General features: G+C 47.5%; 1 long non-coding RNA gene across 2 annotated transcripts; it reads left to right on the forward strand.

Annotated features, from left to right (window-relative positions):
- The first annotated feature begins 737 nt into the window (after nt 1-737).
- LOC121132869 lies at nt 738-5115 on the forward strand. Of its 2 annotated transcripts, XR_005869569.1 has the most exons (3): nt 738-839; nt 928-1113; nt 1363-5115. It is a non-coding gene; the product is annotated as an uncharacterized LOC121132869 (long non-coding RNA). The 2 variants fall into 2 exon arrangements; XR_005869568.1 differs by lacking the exon at nt 738-839 and having other exon boundaries at nt 850-1113.
- Nucleotides 5116-5431: the final 316 nt, after the last annotated feature.

Here is a 5431-nt window from a genome sequence, read left to right on the forward strand (position 1 = left end):
ACCAGTGAGGAAGGACAAGAGATGGTAACAGGAAATGAATATGAGCAAAGTATGATGCTACCTACATGTGTGGAGACATCATAATAAAACCCACTATTTTGCACACAAGCTAAAAAAATTAATAAAGAAGTCTCTTGCCATCATTTTTTGGATTTGGAAAATAGCTTATATGAATCTAAATTCTTGAATAATGAATACTTCCAAAGTTATTTGAAAATCATGAAAGCTCATGATACAGTGTCAGGAAAGCAGTTGACTGTATCTTGATCAGTCAGTATTCACCACCAGAAATCACCCATAAGCTAGGCCTGGCGTGGTGGTTCATGCTTTGGCCTCAGCACTTGGGAGTCTGAGAAGGGAGGATTGCTCTGAGTTTGAGGCCAGTCTGGGCAACAGACTGAGACACAATCTCAAAAACTGAAAACCAAAAGCCCCTTGTTGTCATTTGTAACGGACTGAGACACGATTAATTGACTTTGGCACTATGAGAACTACAGGACTTGGGACAAGCAAACCAGAGGGCTGGTCTACGAGAGTGTGCCTCCCTCCACCTACCGTTTCTGTCCCTTCAAAGGACGGGGATTAGCTGTTCTAACACAGGAATGCAGCTCTTTGGTTATTTTGGTGTCTGTTTTCACAGGCATTGAACCTGAACCTTGCAGCCAGTGAGACCTGACAGGGCCCCTCTCCTCTCATGTAAAAGTAGGCAGGCCCAGCTGATACCAGACACCCCAGTAGTCCAGCCCCCAACAGACGCCACTTCCATTAAACCCCATCTGTAGCTTACTGGGTGTGTGGCCTTGGTTAACCACAAACCCTCAGAAACGCCTCCCTGGCAGGTCAGCTGAAAGCCTTGCTTTTTAATCTAACCCCTAAGGGATGTAATCAGAAGAATTACTTAGAACTAAAGATGTTGCATTCCTACAGCCAGGGCTGAAAGCCACGGGACACACAAGCAAGATGGCTGAAACCCATGGGACACAGGCAAGATGGCTGGTCCTCAATGCTTCATTCACAGACGAAAGAGAAATTAGCTGGTGTCTTCCCATGCCATGGTGTAGAGAATGGCACACTACCCATGAGTCTTCTAGTTAACTGAAGCATCCTGAACAGGTAACCTGGGAAAAAAAAGGCTGTATTGAAAGGGGCAGTTAATGTTCAGAGTGGAAGAGAAGTGTCTTAATTCTTCACACTCTCCCTGACCCCAGCCTCCATCCTACAAACAGGCCAGGATAACATTTGCTGCCGGAGGAAGTATTCGGATACTTCTAAAAGGCTATGAATGATTCACAAGCAAAGTCAATAATTAACTTACCCGGGACTGTGTTCAATAATAACTAGTCTTAACTCTTTAAATCTCAGAAGACCGTCTTCTCAGCCTGGCAAGATAGTGACTGGAAACAGAGCGGTGTCCTCCACAGGGATCTGCAGTTCTTCGGGGAGTAAGGTGTCTTCAATCTGCTGCATGGGGAAGGCTGAGGAGTCGATGGTTCCCATCCTGGCAGCAATTACTTTTAGGATGAAGTGAACATGCTTTATCAATTCGGGAACCTAAACTCACGACTATTTTCCTGCCCCAGCTCTGAATTGGGGGCCGAGTGATTAGGGAGGAGGAACCTTCCCCAGATCTGATTGGAATTCCCTCAAGGATCCCCAAAGAGATTTGATAAACAAATATAGCCGCTAGTAGCTCCAGATCATTCCAGAAGGAGAAACCACCATTGGTTGGAGGAAGGGAGTTGTTCCCGGTCTGTAGGAGGCACGCTGCCCTGCACGAGCCAGCCGGTCCTCTTATGGAGGCAAACCTAGGAGAACTGGCATGTGAGGCTTTGCATACGTGGAGACAGGCCAGACCAGGGAGTCAGTCAGGCATGGGCAACCCCTTAGGAAGAGATGAGCTTAGGCTTCAAATGGCCTGTGGGTGAGGTGGGGGGAAGCCTCAGAGAGAGACAATAGCTTCCTTTACATCATCAGGTCACAAACCACTCCCGGCTGAATGCCACAGCTAGGCCCTAGTGGCTTCACTAGTGAGAGAGAATTGAAATCGTCATGGCTGAATTGTGCCCCTCAAAATTCATATGCAGAAGGCTTAACCCTCACACCTCAGAAACCAGCTGAGTTTGGACAGAGGGCCTCTTCGGAGATGACCGAGTTAAAATGTGGCTATGAGGATGTACCCTAACACAATCTGTCTAACGTCCTTGTGAGAAGAAATACGTACAGAAGAATGCCAGGCCCTCACATGCAGAGAAAAGATCATGTGAGGACCCACAGAGAGGCAGACCCAGGACAGAGGCCTGCTTCCTGACATCTTCAGCCTTCAGCCTCTAGAACTGTAAGACACTCTCCTAGTCAGGGTTACTATGGCTGTGATGAAACACTATGACCGAAAGTAGCATGGGGGGTATTTATTTCCCTCACAGTTCCATATAACAGTTCATCATCAAAAGCAGTGAGGACAGGAACTCACACAGGACAGGCGCCTGGAGGCAGCAGCTGATGCAGAGGCCATGGAGGGTGCTGCTTACTACTGGCTTGCTCCTCAAGGCTTGCTGAGTCTGCTTTCTTATGGAACCCAGGACCACCAGCCCAGGGATGGCACCACCCACAGTGGGCTGGAGCCTCTCACATCAACTGCTAATTAAGACAATGCCTCACAGGTTTGCTTGCAGTCCATCTTTGGGAGGCTTTTCTCAGGTGAGCTTCTGTCCTCTCTGATGACTCTAGCTTGTGTCACTGTTGACATAAAATTGTCCAGCACAGAAGGTTTCTGCTGTCCAGCCCCCTACCCTCTGACATTCTGATAGAGAGCTGACTCATGTCTTTTGAGGAGGCAGACAACAAATTAATTAATTGATACATTAAAGACAGTCATGAAGGGCATTGGGAAGGGTGAGCTCTTTTGAGGGGACATGTGAAGAGCAGCCAGAGGGCAGGAGAGAGAAAGCAGGTCAACAGAGTTCCCAGTGCAGAGTCCTGGGAAATAAGGTTGATGCCCCAGGAACAGCAGATGGCAAAATATCCTGGAATGGGCAGGAGTGTTCAGGCCTTAGTCTTGATGGCAACATCATACTATTATAGGCTTCTAAGTGGAAGAGGAACTCTAGGAGAACAATAATTCAAGTATATTTTTCTTCCAGAATGTTCTAAGGGTTCAAGGTACAGTAATGGGAGGAAGGGAGGAAGGCTAGGCAGAAGTGGGAACAGGCAGGCAGTGGTTGGGGGAGAGCTGCACACACAGACATTTTAGTCAACGGGTAGGGCTTGGTGATGGGAAGTCCATTAGTCGTCTTATCCCTGAAGCTGTCTGTCTGGGTGCTCATGAGTTCTGGGAAGGATGGATCCTTGGAGGATGGGTCTCCAAAGTCAAGTGTTGTCATGGCACCCAGCTTCATGCCAAGGGCATAGAGACCAGTGGCTATCTCCTCTCACAGCCTTCCTTCTCCATCCCTGCAGGATGCATCACAGACTGCATAGTAAGCCTCTTCAGAGCCCTGTAGGAAAAATATCTGATAGCAGCTTCATGACTCAGTAGAGAATGCTACCTGGAAAATGTCCGTAAAGCCGTACTTCATGTTTCTCTCTGAGGGTCCTCTGACCTCTGGTTGTCTTTTCAACTCTTCACAGCTGGAGTGACAGGGAGAGACACAGGTAAAAGGAAATGTCATCAAAGTGACTGCACGTCCCACACTTTCCCCGGAGGCGACTTCACTGTCTGACTGACACAAACAGACCAGCTGCGGCTCAGATCTGCTGGGAAGGAAATGACGATATGAAAGATGTGGGGCGAAAGTTCCTGATCACCTGCTGGTAGCCCAAGCTCACCGACTCACAGAAATTTCCAGAAAGAGAACCTGAGTAGATCCCAGGCTGTCTGTGGTGAATGGAGCTTGTGGCCAAGGTTAAAAGGCAACCATATGAAGCTTGTAGTCAGGAAACCTTAGTCTGCCCAGTTCCGAGGCCAGAGCTTCTGGGGAGACACAAACAGAAGATGAACTCTTCATCCTACAGCAATCTGCCGGGCTTTGTTTTTACCAGCCAGCAGTTGCTGGTTTCTTTGGAAACATTAGATTAGAGGCACTGCCCTCCAAGAGACCTATGTGTGAGGCACTAGGCTTAAGCTAACATAAACATGAGTAGAGATAAAACCCAGGGTGAGGGTGCAGGGAAAATCCTGGCTTGGCTGCTGCCTCTAACAGCTTTTATCTAACTAAGGTAGGGGTTAAAGAGCAGATCATTTCAACAAATCATTAGTTCATGGCTAGCCAAGTTTATTGATTTATTGTTTTCATTCTTGAACAATAAAGCTTCAGGATCCTCAGCCTTGCTGGGAAAGGGAAAGAGCTAAGTTTATTTTGTAGCAGGTGTGGTCCGAGAACCAGTGACGATGGCACCGCCCAGGAGAATGATTGACACTCAGGGCCCCAGACGGCCACGCAGTCCTCCAGGGAGGCTTTGGGCACACATTAAGGTTTCAAAACCAAGGCTTAGGAGAAACACAGGCAAAAGGAAGAGCCCAGGGAAGCTGGATAAGTGGGCTTAGAAGTATAAGAGCCAGATTCGGGGTGAAAGCCAGAAGCACACACCTCTACTTGCTGAGCAGGACTAACAGGTCTGCAGCCTTGGTCACAGGGTTTAGACAGCAAGGGAGGACACTGAGGAAGAGGGCTGGTCTTCACTTCTGAGCTAAAAGGACAACACTGCCTGTCCTTCCTTGGTACTGTTGCACATCATCGGCCCAGTTCATGGGATTAGAGGTTATGCAAAGTGTGACAGTATAAAATAAAAAAGATGTCTTTCCAATTAACAACAGGTAAAGGGCACCTTACAAACCGTACTTGGTACTGTATGCCTCTTGGGTAATTTTCCTATTGCTTACTTTTCCAAAGGGGCAGCACCAGACTAACCAAGATAATGACTGCTAGCGACCTGGCTGAGCAGCAATTGTTCATGGTACCTATCAAATACGAAATCACTGCATGTCCCAAACCAGAGAGAAGCAGGGGGAGGAGATTTGAGTGTAGACATTTGCTTAAGTTCTGACCAGTTGACTTCCCATGTGACCCCGGGAAAGCGCCTATTCCTTGAAACTAATAATAAACTGTAAAATACTGATCACTCATTATGCATTACTGGTTGGAAGCATCTCAGTCAGGCTTAGCTTTATTAGTTCTGCATTACAAATGATGACCCTAGAGCTTAGAGAATGTGACTCAATGTCATACAGCCAGAAAGTGATGAAGCCTGGACTGGTGGGTAACACATCTACCCCTCCAAAGAGCCCGGAAGATGATTAAACCTGACACCTTCTAGTGCCTTCCTTGGTGCCCCACAACTGATGCTCCTATCATCTGAGACGGGATTGCAAGTGAACCAGCATCACAAAGGATGCTGTTCACCTGCAGCTTATTCTAGGAGAGAAATCAATGTT

The sequence above is a fragment of the Mesocricetus auratus genome, unplaced genomic scaffold (assembly GCF_017639785.1).
Source record: "Mesocricetus auratus isolate SY011 unplaced genomic scaffold, BCM_Maur_2.0 Super-Scaffold_100018, whole genome shotgun sequence".
NCBI classification, from domain to species: domain Eukaryota; kingdom Metazoa; phylum Chordata; class Mammalia; order Rodentia; family Cricetidae; genus Mesocricetus; species Mesocricetus auratus.